At 46.3% G+C, this 16,657-nt stretch overlaps 1 pseudogene; it reads left to right on the top strand.

Moving 5' to 3' along the window:
• LOC111816269 overlaps nucleotides 1-8,956 on the top strand; it is a 17,515-nt pseudogene extending 8,559 nt beyond the window's left edge.
• Nucleotides 8,957-16,657: the final 7,701 nt, after the last annotated feature.

The raw sequence follows: 16,657 nt of genomic DNA, 5'->3' as shown, positions 1-16,657 counted from the left end.
AGTAGGTAGAACTAGTCAATAATAATAAATCATTGGCTGCTTCTAAAGAAAAAAAAAGCTGAATTAGACAGTGAGACCCTGCCTCAAAAAAAGGGGGAGGGGAGTACACACACACACACACACACACACACACACACATATATTAGCTAAGATAACTGTACTACTGATTTCTATTAGTTCAGTGAAGGAATAATTAGTTATTTTACTGTTTGATCAATGTTACATGCCTAGATCTGAGCCTACTTTGAAGACAACAATATGCACTATAATAACCATTGTTCATTTCCCACCATCATCCTTGAAATTCTGTATTGTTTTTATAATTATCTTTTAAAAATCTCTTCCTTAAGGGGTTTGCATCAAAGAACTATTGTGACCTTATAATTATACTATTGTAGAATATGTTTAATTTAGATGGATGCAGGTTGTCTATAAAGACCACCCAACGACAGACACAGAGAGCAAGGCCCAATGACAAATTCCACTAAGCTGATGCACTAAGCGGGTGTTGTTCTCCCAGCGTGAGGACTCCAGGTGGGCACCTTGGGTGTCAGTTTGCTGACAAGGCATCTATCTCTTCAGTATCTTTAACTCTTCATTACTCTGGATTGCTGGATTTAATTGTATTGATGTGCTTGCTTTTTGTGTGCTCTTAAAATTAGCTTATTGCAAGCAAATCTGCATTTATTTCAGAAGACTGGAAATAGAAAAATACTTATTTCCAAGTCCCTTAGAGATTACTGTACTCACATAGGGTTAAAAAATCAAATATCATAGAAGTTTCTTGATTAAACTAGTCCTGCTCCCACTGTGTTACTCTTTGTTTAGAAAATATTTATTTGATACAGGGTCTCACTACACATGTTGGACTCATACTGATCCTCCCATCTCAGCCTTCCCAGTACTGGGATTACAGGTGCACACCGCCATGCTCAGTTTTGGGGCCAGTACAGCTAGCCCAATGTTCTGAGGCCACCACGTGTGGCATGTGGTACTGGAGATCAAACCTGGTTCCTTGCGCTTGCCAGGCAGGTGGTTAGACTGCTGAACTATTTCCTCAGCCCCACTGTGTTTGCTCATTGGCCATTCATATCTTCCTTTAGGAAGTATCTGTCCAATGCCTTTGTCTACTCTAAGAACTGAATTGTGTTTTTTGGTACCTGTACCTGCGATCCCGCTTGGGACCTTGTGCTTCCCAGGGAGGCACTTGAGCCCCTGAGCTGCCTCCCTGGCCCCTCAAATTGTCTTTTGATTTTTGGATATAGCAGTTCTTTTCTGGAGGGGAATTTTAAGAGTTCTTTATGAATACTGGATAAAAGTCCCTCATCTGACACATGTATTTAGACTAGACTATATTCTTCTAGTCATAGTTGGTCTTTTCATCCTTTTCTGATGTCATTTGATGAGAAGGTTTCTATTTTGAGGATGATGAATTTTCCAGCATTTTAAGATTAGTTCTTTCTGCATTCTAGTCAAGAACTCTGCTTATTTTGGGCTTCTGGTGCTTACTGTTTACATAGTATGTCTTCTCACATTCATTTACTTTCAACCTTATCTGTGATTTTATAGAACATTTTCTGATGACAGCCTATAGCTGGGTCTCACTTTTTTATCCCATCTGAGAACTGCTGCCTTGGATTTGTGGAATATTTAGCCTATTTAAATTTAATGTAAATTCATGAAATTATTGATATTGTTAGCTCTGAGTCTACCATCTTGCTATTTGTTTTGCATTTGTTCATAGTTCTTTGTTTCTTTTTGCATACATTCTGTATTCATTTGAATTATTTTTCATATTTCATGTTATCTCTGTTGGTTTTTTGCTATGCCTCCTTATTTTATATTTAATGGTTGATTTAAGGAAGCAACACACATCTGTAATATATCACGGTCTACTTAGAGTTAATATTATATCAACTCATGTTATGCCAGAAATTGGCAACACTACCATTTCCATTTACTTTTCCCCTCATTTCTTACTTCCACATGTGTTCTGAGCTCCACATTACATTACTGCCTTTGCTTTACCCCACCCATCATATTTTTAAAATTAAGATGCAGAGGGAAAGCCTTTTATATTTACTTACACATTTAATGTTTAGTTCTCTTCATTTCTATATCTAGTTCCATGTTGCAACTGAAGAACTTTATAATGCCTTACAGTTGAGATGACAAATGTTTTCAACTTGTCAGCCTTTTTTCCCTGGAAATCTATATCTATATTTATATCTATAACTATTGGTACCAGGGATCGAACTCAGGACCCTGTGCTTGCCAGGCAGGCGCTCATGCTGCTGAGCTATCTCCTTGGCCTGAACTGAACCAGTGTGGTGCTGGATTTGGAAGGTCCTCCTGAGGATTGTTGCCAACAACATAAAGGGAGAACTGGAGAAGAAGAAGAGGGGCATTAGGGCACTGCTGGTTCTCCTGGAGGAGCTTGTCACACTGGCTTTCCTGATGAACCTGGCTGTACTCATCGTTGAATGAGCTCAGGACCTCATTGTTGCTGAGAATGGCTGTGGGTCACTTTGGGGGTGCTCTGGTTCTTACTTTGAGCATTATTTGTTTCCGGACTCTAGTGGGGAAGATGGTGTGCTCTTCACTCTCCTGAAGACACTTGCCACCTGGCTTTCTTGATATGAGCTCAGCTGTTCTCATCATTGGAGGAGCTTGGGACTCATCGTCACTGAGGAGGGCTGCGGTACTTTTCAGGGTAGCTCTGCTTCTTACCGTGAGTGTTACTTCCTGGCTCCTGTGCAGGCCCTTCATCCTGGCACAGACTTTGTAAGCATCCACCACGGAGCTTTGAGCATTCCCAGCATGACCCATGAAACAGGCCTGTATGAGATGCTGTCATGGGCCTTGGCCTCCTGTTGGAGTCATGGGAGCCATTGCCATGGGCTCCAGGCCTTCAGCTGGACTCATGCAGGACACTGCCGTGGGCTGCAGGCTCTTAGCTGGATTCGTTGGGTCTTTACTTTGCAGACAATCTCCTGCATTCCTTTGCACGTGACTCTTCCGGTGACTACTATAAGATAATTACATAAATTATGTGTCCTGTATTAAGTTGTTTTCCTTGTAAACCCTGACTACAGTGCAAATCAAATCTATAGAACAACACATTCTTAGATGTCTAGCTTGTATGCTTATATTTTTCTCCTCTATTTCAACTTTTTATATTAAAAATACTAGTTACGCCTTATGTTCCCTTCCGTTTCGTGCATATAAGCAGGTGTGTGCGTTTATGTACATGCACATGTTCTGTATTTATAGCCTGTGTATATACTCACATACTTTCCCCCAGCTTGCGTTTCCCCCCATGTAACTACGTAATCTTGTGATTTCGCCACAGTAGGATTAAGAGATATAGCTCATTCTTTTGTTATAGTTGCATAGTTGTCAATTGTAAGAGTCACTAATCTGTCCTGGTTTTCCAATTTTAGCATCTAAAGTTCCATGTGTCTTGAACAAACCAGCATGATTTTTGCCCTGTTATTTTATGGGTGTGCTATATATGATTTGTTCCATCAGTCTTCCTTGAATGGATATTTAGGTCATTCCTAATTTTTTTTTTTTTTTTTTTTATGACAGGGTGTCGCTATGCAGTTAAGGCTGGCCTTGAACTCACTACATAGCCCAGCTGGCACTGAACTTGAAACAGTCCTCCTGCCTCAGCTTTCCAAGTGCTGGGATTACAGGTGTGTTCCACCATGCCTGGCTTCCTAATCTTTTTTTTTTTTTTTTTTTTTTTTTTGCAGTACCAGGGATTGAACTCAGGACCTTGCACTTGCCAGGCAAGCACTTATTCTACTGAGCTATCTTCCTGGCCCCTAATCTTTTACTAGTACAAAAATTCTTCAGTCAGATGCAGGGACCAGTTTCGATCCCTAGTATGCCATGCCAGCCCCGCCTCCAGGACACGCTGAGACTGTGACTGAGACTGGGCGTGGTGGTATGCACCTGTAATCCCAGTGCTGGGAAGCTGAAAACAGGAGGATCACTAAGAGTCCAATCTGTGTAGTGAGACCCTGTAGACCCATACTAAATACATTTTTAAAAAAATCTTCAGTGAATAGTTTTGTGCGTACATCTCTCATATTTGCAATTATCTTTTCTGTGTTGTATATTTTAAAAATAGGGTTATTGGTTTACAGATAAGTGTGTATGCAGTATTTCCGGATATTATCAAGTTCTCCTCCATGGGGACGTATAATTTTTGCAATTCTACCATCAGAGTTTGAAAGCCTGTTTCTTTCACTTGCCAAGCCTTTGTTTTGCCCAATTGAATACATAGGAAATCATGGCCTGTATAGTTTGAATTTATAGTTCCTCTTAGTATTAGTCTGAGTACATCTGCAAAAGGTTAAAGCCTCTTTCTTTTTCGCTGGATCATCTGTACAGTTAGCCAGCCTATATTTCTATAAGCTTATGGACATTTTTTTCTCAAAATTGAAAAGTTCTTTTATATACCAGGGATATGAACAGTTAAATACAAGCTGTAAGTTCTACTACTGGATTGTCACTCATCTTTTTCTTATATCACAACTCTACTGTGTAGAAACATTTTAAAACAAAATACATATATCCATATATTCCCTAGTACATATGGATTTTAGGTCATAATTAGGAATGGTTTCTACACTCCCAGGCTATAGAGAACTTCACCTGTGTTTTCTTCTAGTTCTTGTATGGTTTTCTCTCTTTTTTCCCTAGTACACGTTTGCAGTACAACACCTGCAGTTTACAATTGTCTTGGAGAATGTAACATGTACATAACACAGCTTGGTTCTTTCCTTAATTCTTCCCCTCCTCTAAAGACCTTTTCCACATTTTCAATCTTGATATCACTAATCTTATCTCATGTTTATGATATATGATGTTTATATTCATTGAGGTTATTAGGTTCCTGGACGTGGCACATATTTAGTCTACCTATCCCCCCACCTTCTGTTGGACCTCTTTCCATTTGCAGAAGACCTATCCCCTTGTCTCCTTCTATTCATCCTCTATTATGTTCTTTGTTTGTACTTTGTCTTTATTGAGAGATTATATGGTATTTAAGCCCGTGTGCCTGGTTTATTTCACTCAACATTTTCCAGGCACATCCATTTTCATGCAGATGGCCCCAATTTGTCTTTCTTTCTAACTGAGTAGTATTCCATTAAGTACCACATTTATTTCTGTTTTTCTTTTTCATTTATGTATTTGATACAAGGTCTCACTATGCAGCTCAGACTCACAGTGATCCTCCTGTTTTCAGCCTCCCCAGTGCTGGGATTACAAGCATGCACCACCATGCCCAGACTCGTTCACTGACTCACTGTGCCCCTGTGCAGGGCTGGCAGGGCATGTGGGACCGAGGATTGAGCTCTGGTCCCTGTGTTTGCCAAAGCAGATGCTTAGTCCACTGATCTATCTTGCTGGCCCTAGTACATTTCTTTATCCACTCATCTGTTGGTGGGTATATGGACTCCTTCCAGGATTTGGCTACTATGAATTATATTGCTATAAACATTCACACGCATACGTCACTACAGTATGTTTTTAGCTCTTTGGGATGATACCTAGAAAGGGGATAACTGGGTATATGGAACTTCTAATTTTAGTTCTTTGAGGAATTTCTGTACTGATTTCCATAATGGTTGTACTATCCTATATTCCCACCAACAGTGTGTGTAGAGGGTCCTTTTTCACTACAGCCATGCCAGCTCTTGTTTTGTTTTGTTTTTCCTTGATTGTCATTCTTTCTGACTATAAGATGGAACCTTATAGTTGATTTAATTTGCATTCTTCTAATGGCCAGGGATACTGAATATTTTTCCTATATTTGGGCTAGCAGTTCTCTGGGCACTAGATAAGCAGTACAAGTCACAGCATTGGTAAAAGCTAAACCAGGACAGAGGCTCTAAGCTCTTCAGAAAAATTGTCTCAGTTTTGCCATAGTCGCGGACTGGCTGTGGCAAGCCAACTCTTACCCATATGCTTGCTCAGCATGAAAATGTTCAAATTTTTGAGTTTGTTAGTATTTAGAAATTAATACTAATTTTGCATAACAATGTAGATTTTCACATTATGTAAAGGTATCACATGCTTAGGCACAGCGGGCTACACCTCCCCTTGCCAAGACCAGCAGGAGTGGAGATGGCGCCTGCGGACCAGAATGAGCTCCCTGTTGTCCCCACCTTCACCACAGCTACCTGGTGAGGCCCTGGGCCTCTGAGTCTGTGCTTCCTCTGTTAAAAAAAAAAGCTGGAAAAGAAGAAATGCTAGCCACCACCACCCCCGCCCCCCGGCATAGCATGAGTGATCAGGAAGTCCCTGGGGGTGAACACATTCCCACTTAGCAACCTGCTTCTGAGAACTGAGCAGAGGTCGCGTGGCAGATGGCAGAGGAAGGCATGCAGGGGGTCCTGCCTGGCTGGCAGCCTGGCCGGGCATCTGACTGCTGTCCAAGAGCTTGCCCACATGTTCTCTCTCACCTATTAGCTGGCCAATGGCTGTAGGCTTGGTCTCGGGTCCTTAGCTGTCTCAGCTGTTTTCAGTTGGAACATTAATTAGTAACCGCCCCATTAACACGGACCCGACCCTCGGGAGAGGAGGCCTCAGGCCTCAAAGAGAAAGATGGTCTTACGTGACTTTGCAACTTCTTAGCGCCAGGCTCAAGTCTCTTTTCCCTTTCTGTTCCCTCACAGCTCTCCGCAGCCCTGTCAAATCTGCCCACAGTTGGCCCTGGGGACAGTGTGAAGGCAGAACGAGGGTGGCTCCAGACACAGTGGGAACAGCCTGTGCCCGTCACTCAGGGCCTTCTCAACCACCTTGGAGGGAAGATCAGAGCGCTTGTGGCCTCGCAGGCCCCAGGCCTCTCCTGTAAGGTCCTGGAGCTTTACCAGATTGTTGCCTTAAAACAAACTAATAAAACAAAAACCACTTAAAATTCGACAAGAAGTGTTGAGCTCTTCTGTGTCAGCCACGGTCCCGTCAGCTGAGGCCAGGAGAATTCCACAGCTGTGGGGGGAGCAGAGTGAGCCTGGAGGAGGAGGCACTGCACAGGCCGAGGCCCTCGGGTTGCCTGACCAAGGCAAGGCGGCCCCAGTGATGGTGTTCCCAAGGGAGAGGGAGTGGACTGAGGCCCTGAGCAGATAGGAGTCCCTGGGCCCAAAGTCATGGACTGGAGCTCAGAGACAAAAGCAAGAAGGCAGGAAAGCAACCCAGCAGCGAGCGCTTACCACTTGCTGCCCCTAAACATTTTCTCTGCATATCGGGATGATAGGGAAACACATCCTTTACCCAGGACCGGAAGAGTAGCCTGCTGCTTTCTCCCTCTTTCCATGAGGACTGCCAGCGATAGTGTCTGGACACATTCTCCTGGGCAAACTGGAAGGCAGCAGAGTGAATCTCGCCACCCCAGTTCCCTTTTTTCAGTGATTTCAATAGCGACTGAAAACAAAGGGAGGCGGGAGTTGGAGAACAGTGTTCCCAGGAGGGTTCCTTCCCTCCCTCCCACATCCCACCCCAGCAGCCAGTCCTCCAGGGCGGATGGGATCCCTCCTGGAGTTTTGGGAGTCTGCAAGGAGACAATTGGTCACCCTCAGCTTGACCCTGCTGAGCGGCAGCAGGAGCCTTCTGCCCCACCTGTGCTGCCCTGGAACTGTGCCTAGTGAGCTAGCTGGGCCTGCAGGTGCCGGCTCAGCTGGGTTCCCCAGAGTTTAAATGTAAACAATGAGACTGATGCTAAGGAAGGGAGGAAGGACAGCTCAGAAGTGGGGAGTTGGGGTGTAGTGTGTAACCAGAGTTCCTACAGCTGCCCTTGAAGGGAACTGGAAGCTTCCAAAAAAGACTCAGCCACCCAAGGGAGATTTAATGCACCCTGAAAGGAGAAAGACTATTGTAGGGTCCTACAAGGGCTGAAGGAGACAGAGGCTGGCCCTCTCTGGGGGGTCTTCAGGACTGCCAGGAAGCTCAACTAAGTGCTGCTCCAGGAAAAGCGGAGCTGTCACCAACATACACCAAGGTTGTCACATCAGCAGAGTCACGGGGAAAGACACTGGCCTTCTGAAAGGTTGGCGATGCCTCCTTGTTTATACCAGGTGGACACATGCCTGCTGCCTTGGACAGTGGACACTAGAGGAGAAAATGAGTTGCAGAGCAGAGAGAGAAGATGTAGATATTGCTCCAAGGTGCTAAGGAAGAGAAGGAAAGAGGAGGCTAAGCTCCACCCCTACTTCTGGTCCTATTCCTTGAGCCATCAGTCCACACCATATGAGGAGGATAAAAAGAAATGAGATTTAAGCCAAGCAGGAGTTTTCAATTGGTCTAACCTGAGTGCTTTGGCATCCGCTGAAGTCATCTTTATGAAATACATAAGGTAGTGAGCTTGACTGGGTATAACTGAAGGCAGAAAATAGAAGGAAAGGAAAGGTTATTCTCATGGCCAGTGAGTCAGTTATTCATTGAATATACCACCGAATTCTCAAAACAATCATCCGAGGCCAGGAACTGCTATCATCTCAGTTTGAGAGATGAAGGAACCAAGGTTCCCAGAGATTAAGGAGTTCAATCAAAACCCAAGCTAATGACTGAACCACTGTTGTTGGACTGTAAAGCAACATCACTGATTAATAACCACCCTTCCCCACAGGAGAGCTGAGGCCGCACTCTGCTCAGGCGGGGCAAGCCTGTTCTCTTTCAGCTACTGTTGGCATGAATGCAGCCATGAGGGCCCTACCGCCTGCCCAGATTTCTTATTCCATTTTCAGGTGCCCTTTCCTTTATATTCCAGTATTGGGGGTTGAACTCAGGGCCTTCACGCTGGGCTATCACCAGTCCTATTTTTATTTTGAGACAGGGTCTTGCTAAGTTGCTAAATTGTCCAGGGTGGGCTTGACAACTCCATCCTCCTGCCTCAGCTTCCAAGAGTGCCTGGATTGTAGGTGTGGGCCTCGCGCTCAGCCGCTAGCTGCATCTTCCTGGGGCCTTGAGGCCGGCACCCGCAGCACTCACTCAGGGAGCACCTCCCACTATGCTGAGGGCCGTGCCAAGTGTCGGTTCTCCTACCCACTCTAAGAAGAGGCTCAGCAGGCAGTTTTTTCATCCGTCTTGTGCAGATGAGGTAAGGGAGGTAAAAGCCTGGTGGCTTGCTAGGTCACTCAGAGCCACCCTTGTCACCACCACCATCACACTGCTCAGTGTGTGCCAGGCACCCTGCTAAGTCTCTTCCTAGCTGGGCAGTGTGTGAGAACTCCTGTCCGTTTTCTTGCTGTCCCAGCCAGCTCTCCCACACTCTTCCTCCTGTCTCTGTATCCTCTGGCCAAAGGACTGCCTCTCATCTGGGGGCAGGTCCTGCAGAGGAGGCAGGGCGTGGCAGGAATGCTACAGAACAAGCAAAGAATTTGACTTCTTTCCCCAGCCCTGGCTCATCATGCCTGCTGCTACAGGAGAAGGCACTGACAGTTCAAAGAACGGCCCTTGATTAATATCTCATCCTCTATAAATAAGTGAGTAGAGGCACGCTCTGAACGCGCGGCTGGGCTGCTGCCTTTGTGCCCGTGTGGCTCCCACACCTCAGCACGGCCCTGGCCTCGAGCTTTACAGCTTGAAACTCTCAGCCCGGCTCTGGCCAGCTCCTCAGCTTGCCAGTGGGTCTCTTCTGCTCTCTGCTGCTGAGGAGCTGTCTTCTTTCTGGCTTACCGATTGCCTACATAGCCGGTAATCAGTCTACCATGACAAAGTAGTTGACAGCTGGGCTTGCATACGTTCAAATTCCAGCTCTGCCACTTCTTATTTTGTTCCTTAACTTGTCTGACATACTGAATAAAAAATGATGGAAATAGTGTATATCCTAGAATTTATATCCAGATTAGGAAGGCGGACAATAAATAGGCAGTCACAAATATACGCATTTCAGCTAGTGGCCAGCACCACGTTGGAGAGTGAGTGCAGCTGGTCTGAAGAGGAGGCCCTAGTTACGCTAAGGCATCAGTGATGAGAAAGAGCTGGTCTGAAGAGGAGCTAAGATGGCTGGCTCCAGAGTCGGGTCAAGGCGGGGCTCCGAGTGAGCTCTCTGAGGAGCACCAGGCCAGGGAGAGCAGAGGTCAGAGAGGGACCCAGGGCTAGGGGACAAGGGAAGGTTGGGCAGACTTCACTAGAGGCGTAGTGTGTGGCGGCATGTGGGGAATAATATCTGAAATGCTGGCTGGGCTGCCAGTAACAAAGTGGTCAGATCTCAGGGGTGGAAGAGAAAGGGAAAGGGCTTAGTGGGCAACAGTGCCACAGTCAGGAGGCTGTCAGTCCATCCCGGGTTCTGCCCTGAGGCAGTACCTTCCAGCCTCTGGGGTCAATCCAGCGGCCAGGAGAGGTGGCTGGTTCTTGTGATTGTTAGTTGATTTGTGTCACGTTGCATGAGAAAAGCTGGACTAAATTGGATCAGCGTAGCTCTGGGTATGGCTGAGGGGATTTGCTGGGTGTGGCAGCGACCAAAGGGCTTGCTGCCCACAGGGTGTAAAAGGGAATTCAAGAAGGGAGGAGCTCTGGGTTCCCCTTCACCTCACTGCACCCAGCTTCAACGCAGACCCTTCGGCCTCCCTACGTGGACCTGCGCAGGACACTGCACCGAGCTCCTGGCGGCGTCCTGTGGTCTCCTGCTCAGACAGACGGTTGCCCTCCTGCATGCTTACTCTGTGGGTGGCCACTCCAGGCCAGCATTGTACATTCTTAAATATTCGTATGTCTTAGGCAAAATGTGTGGGTCACCCTAGCACATGGAGTGAGGGGTGTCAGTTGTGCTTTTCTGACCCCAGGCCCCTCACCTTTGTTCCCCTGCTACTAACATAAAATAGTCTCCAGAGCAGGTCTCATTTTCTCATTTACACAGCAAGGAGCTAATTAGAGACTTTCCAAACAAACACTACAGCTACTGATTTATAGTTTTTGTCAATTATTGTGTAAATACTCCCACTATGACCGATTTTAAGCTACCTGTCTAGTATCTCCGGTGCTTCTGTTGGCAAAAGATGCACACCATCTGTCCTCAGGAGCTGGTGCTGGCTGGGCCCAGCACACCTCTGCATTTATGCCTGGAAATGAGGACCAGCATTTATGAAGCACTTACCGGTGCTGGGCACAGCGGTAAGTACAGTGTATGTAGCAACAGATAATCACACTTTGGGGAAGAGCCATTAATATTTCCATTATATGGGGAGGAAGTGCAACTTGCTCAAGAGATTCATGCAGCTATAACAGATGGAGCAGGAACTGAACTCCAAGAATCCAGCTCCCAGAGCCAGTGTTCTTTGGATTCTCTTTTTAATTTTGACTTTTTACTGTTAAAACTTTTTATTGCAATGTGAGATATGCAGAGTGAATGAATCCCAAGTGACAGATTAATAGTCTATCTATCTATTTATCTGCCTGTCTCCTTGTAACCAGACTGAGGTGGAGCAGAACATGTGAAGCGCTGTTCTATCATCTCTCCGCTATATTCTTCCTGTGAAGGAGCCACCACTCAGATTGGTCTCACCATAACTTCATTTTATCTGTTCTTGAGTTTTATGTAGACAGAATGATTCAACAGCTCATCTTTCTGTCTGACTTCTTTCTCTCTAATGATACACCTGGGAGATCAATCCATGTCATTACATTTATCAGTCGTTCTTTTGCACTGTCGTGCAGTATTCTATGGTGTGTGAACATGCCACAGTATATTTATCTGCTTTCCTATGGATGGCCACTGGGCTGTTTCCACCAAGTGCCTTCACACTTTAGATGATAGATAGCCACTCAAAATTCCCAAGATTCCCTGGGTCTTCCTGCCTTTGGGGGAGATGCATCCTCAGCGTGTGGGGTGAGTGGTGTCACTGGATGTAGTAGTTCCTGACCGTATCTGTAACAAATTACTGCAGACTCAGTGGCTTAGAGAAACACAGGTGTGTTATCCTACATCTATGGGAGTTAGAAGTCTAAAATGGGTCAGCAGAGTGGTGCTGTTCCTGGTGGCATTATGGGTAAAAGCCTTTTCCTTTCCCTTTGGACTTCTGGAAGGTCACCTGTGTCACTCCAGCCTCAGCTTCTGCCACATTTCCTCTCCTTCCTTCTTACAAGGATCCTGTGATTACATTGGGCCCACCCAGATAATCTGAGAAAGTTTCACCAATCTTAAAGACCTTAACTTAATCAGACCTGTGAAGTCCTTTCTGCCACGCAGGGTAACACATCCACAGGGCTGGGGATTACAGCACACATGTTTTGGGGAGGCCACTGTTGTGCCTCTGACTCTGAACTATCTGCTGAATGAAGAATCTTGATACAATTAGTGGAGCCTGGGGTGGAGATCAAGAGCCTAGGGGCTAATCTGGACCCTGTGCTGACTCGTGGTGGGAAGCTGAGTAATCCTTTGGCCCTCTGAGTTTCAGGGAGGTGTAAAGTGAAGGCTGGGCCAGATGATCTTTGTCACACGTGCCTTCGAGTTCCACTGTAGGATTCTGCAGGCAAGTGTTAGGATTGGGGTTCTGACCAGCTACATCCCAGCTGCATGTGTCCACTTCTTCCTAGCCCAGGGAAAAAGGAGAATATTTTCTGAGAGGACACCCCTACACACACAGATGTATGCGTGCGTGCACACACGCACACACACAACACAGTCTTTTCTCTCTTCCTTTTCATCTTACGGTCTCTGAGCATTTCATTCAGAATACCTTTGAATCCCTACTATTGATTCTCGATCTCCTCAGGTCATACCCTCCCACTCTCAATTTTTCTTTAAGTGGAGATTTGAAAACCCAATTTGGGGAAGAAAAAAAAGATTGCCTACATGATTTCAGGGGCTGGGCTGATGGAGCAGCTCTCCACGGAATCTGAGAGCCATGCACTGGGGAAGAAGTAATGGAGATGTCCTAATTATTCATTTCTGATATGAACTGGCCCATTCTTTCATTTTTTTCAATGGCTGTTTGAGCCACAGGCTCCCAATAACTATTAAGAGAGAAAGCAGAACACAGAATTATTTTCTTTTTTTGCTCAGCAGAAAGCCTGCTTTGTTGCAAGCTGAATAAAGCAGAAGCCTGTTGGCCCTCCGTGTTTTCTAGTAGTCAATCAGTTGATCTTTTCCAGCTGGCAGCTATGGCGGCTCTCTTCCTCCATCCACTCTTCCACTGATCAGGCCATTTATTGCCCTCCGCTTTCTCTGATTCCATGTTCATCAGTACACGTGCCGTGGGGTCAGGCGCTCGTGCACTCAGTCAGTGCTCATTGTGCACCTACTTTATGTCGGGTGCAATGGCTGGCCCTAGGGACAAGCACAGCAGACAAGAGGTCTGTGCCCGTGAAGCTTGTACTGAGGCAAAGGAGAGGTGGTAGCCTCATAGTCTCATGAATGTGGGGTTACAGACTCTAGCAGACACCACAAAGGAAAAGTTAAGGAAGCTCTGAGAGGTGATCATGAGAAGATGGGATTTAATTTAGAGGTGGGGGAAACCTTTGGAGCCAAGATCTGAAGATGCTGAGGCAGAATTAACTGGGTGAAGGGCATACATACAATGCAAGCAGAGGGGCAGCTCAGGAAAAGTTCCTAAGGCAGGCGGGAGCTGGGGAAGCTTGGGGCCTTGGAGAACGCAAGAGTGAATAGAGAAGAGAGGAGCAACAGCACACCATGGGAAGCTTTGTGTTTCTTAGCTCTTCAGTGTCCTCATCCGTAAAGTGGGTATAGCAATCACTTCCTTGCAGGGTGTCCATGAAGGGTCCCTGAGACACGGGCTGCAAAGTACTCAGGTCAGAACTACTTCTCTACAGCAATCTCTGAATAAGTGGCAGCAGCTGGTCTTGTGACTGCAGTATGCACTGCTGTTGGGAGCTCGTAGAGGGAGTGTGACTTGGATTGGTCTGTGCTTTCAGCCTCTGATACAGTGGGGGAGGGCAGCAAAAGCTAGTCCATCCGGGTGCTCTGAGATTCTCCACATAGAGTTGTTAGAGGAAGCACAGGGGAGGGTATGCTGACTCCTGCAGGTAGCTGGGAAGGCTGCTTGGTGGGGGAGCGGGGCACACCGCAAAGTTGATATGAAATACACATAATTCTAGTCAGACAGAAAGCAAGGAACATCTTAGCCTCCCTGGGAGCATCTGGGAAGCAGAGAGCAGCAGCTGCATTCCCTGCCCTCCCGCCGAAGTGAAGGAACTCAGAGGTGTTGCTTTCCTTATTAATCCAGCTGTGAGCATTTTTTAGACCAGCTGTCCTTCCATCTCTGAGCCCCCAAGGAATGAGTTATGGAGCCTCGCAAACCTCATTAAAATGCTTCCCAGACAGAGTCCAAAGCTGGTGGGTGAGACGCTCAGACGCTCAGCACAAACAATGTGAGCGGTCAGGAAGAGACAGAGACCGTGGCTGCAGCAGGAGATGGTTCCGGTTTAGCTCACAAGGACTCAGGGAACAATCTTGGACGAGTTTGCTCACCTCTGGGCCTTGGTGTGCAAACCCGCGCCATAAAAGGATCGGCCTGGATGATCTCTGATGATATTTGTCCCACTGACAGTTTCAAAGAGGAAGCTGAAATGGCTGCTTTACCCTCTCGTTACAATTTTAGGGACAATTTCACTGACACCGTAGGAGACAGTGGAGGCGATTGTCCAGATGGGTCTCAGTTCTCACCTTGAATCTTTGTAAATGTAAAATCTGCACAGCTGTAGCCTCAGTTCATGTGGGGCTAAAATCTACACGTCTGGCTGGTGACTGCGTGTTGTTGCCCTAAACCTAGCCCTGCCCTTGGTGTTTCCTAGAAGTGTCTGCTCCTGGGCAAGTCATCCAGCTTTCCCAGTCTCTTTCTCCTTCTCACCATAAGGACATTCCATGGAGTCCTGTTTTGCGGCCCCCTTTGGCTCTCACATTGTCTACTTCTGTGTATTCACCACCTTGCTCCTTGTGCCGGTCACTTAACTCTGGAAACCGATGGGATGGGAGAAGGTCAGTCCAGTGGGCCACCATTGCCCTCCACCTCCTAATGTGATCAGAACAGCCAGATACCCGGTGGTGCCTCTCCTGGGTAAGCAGACCAGCAGAGCAGCTATAAGCGCAGGCGTGATGTGGGCAGCCAGGGATCAGATTGGGTCTCTGACACTTTCTCTCTGAGTGGCCTTTAGCGAACACTGATGAATGGAAAGCAGCTATAATTTTAGCTAGGCAGAAAAGAAGACTCGTTTCCTTGTCTGTAGAATGAGAGCTAGGACTTCAGGACTACACATTGTTGCTGTGGTAGAAGTCAGCTCCCTATTGCCTACTTGGTCTTTTCTGGGAAATGTCTGTCTGCTGTACAATAAAACAGCTTCCCTGCAAATATGAAACTGGCCCTCAGCCGTAGGGGTAGGAAAACAGGGAGAGGCAGGGTTGGTGACTGTCTTAGTTACTTTTCTCTCATTGCTAGGACAAAATACCCAACACTCAAAATTAAGGAAGGAAAGGTTTATGTAGCTCATGGTTTGTGGAGGTTTCAGTCCATACTGGGCTGGCTCCAAGGCATGGTGACACATGGCAGAGGGCAGCCATTCATGGCAAAGGGAGGAGCAGTGGCAACAAAAGCAGTAGGGGCAGAGAGCAAGCATCTCTCCCTTATACTGCATCCAGGCTATCTGCCCCAGGGTGCGGGTAGCACTCACACCCATAATCCCAGCAGCACTCACACCCACAATCTCAGCATTGGATCATGATTTAATCACAACCTCTGCTCATCTACGTCTACCCCATGACTGCATGAGGCTTTGAGGGGACTACTAGACACAGACCATTAATAGTGACCAAGTTAGAGTGTACATTCCCTTTAAAAGAGGCAGCTATTTCTAGCAACTATAATATTGTAGGTCCCAATGCAGTCAGATCTAATTTTTTAAGAGACTTAGAATTTTAGATTTTTACATGGAGTCGCTTAGTTTTTAAGTATTAGCTTGCAATTTGAAAAAGTCATGCATCTCAAACTACAACATGGCTGTGGCCTAAGGGGGCCCACAGCTGTAACCTTTATTAAGTGCTTGGTGAATGGAGAAACTTTCTTTACCTAGTGGAACCTTCTCAACCCCCTCATTGTACAGATACAGAAACTGAGGCCAAGGTTGGAACAGGCATGATGACTTTCCCAGTGTCCCATGTCTGGATTGTGTTAGAGCCGGGGTTCTAATTTAGATCTTTGACTCCTAATCTGGTGCTATTTCTGCCAAGCCATAAGAATCTTCTGGAAGCCTCCGTGCTAACCTGCCTGGGCTGACTAGAAGCCCCACAGGAGCTCAACGATGGGCGACACGCTGCTTCTTTCTCACACGTCCTTTTCTTTAGTTATTACAGATAGCAGTAGTTTGAGAACCTCCACAGATTCTCCTCCTACGCACCTGCATGTAACATCCATAGCCCAGTGGGGGCTCAAGGCAGGGGCTTTTCAGATCTGCCAGGCACTGGGCTTTTCTCAGACGTGCCCTCACTCCAAGCCTTCCTGTCCTATCCCCTTTCCTGAAACAGCCACAGAGTAGCTTCTAGGTTCCTGGTGTCTTATCAGGATTCAGGACAAATAATCCTCAATATGGTATAATTATGGCATAAGACATACTCTCTTGTAACATACTTGAGCTTTAGCAAATTTTAAGCTAAAATGGGTGATTGTTGGCTTTTAACAAACAAGATTTCCAAATG

Source organism: Octodon degus, unplaced genomic scaffold (genome assembly GCF_000260255.1).
Source record: "Octodon degus isolate 3935 unplaced genomic scaffold, OctDeg1.0 scaffold00029, whole genome shotgun sequence".
Taxonomy (NCBI): Eukaryota; Metazoa; Chordata; class Mammalia; order Rodentia; family Octodontidae; genus Octodon; species Octodon degus.
Note: the sequence above shows the minus strand (reverse complement) of the source record. Positions and strands in the feature narration are given on the sequence as shown.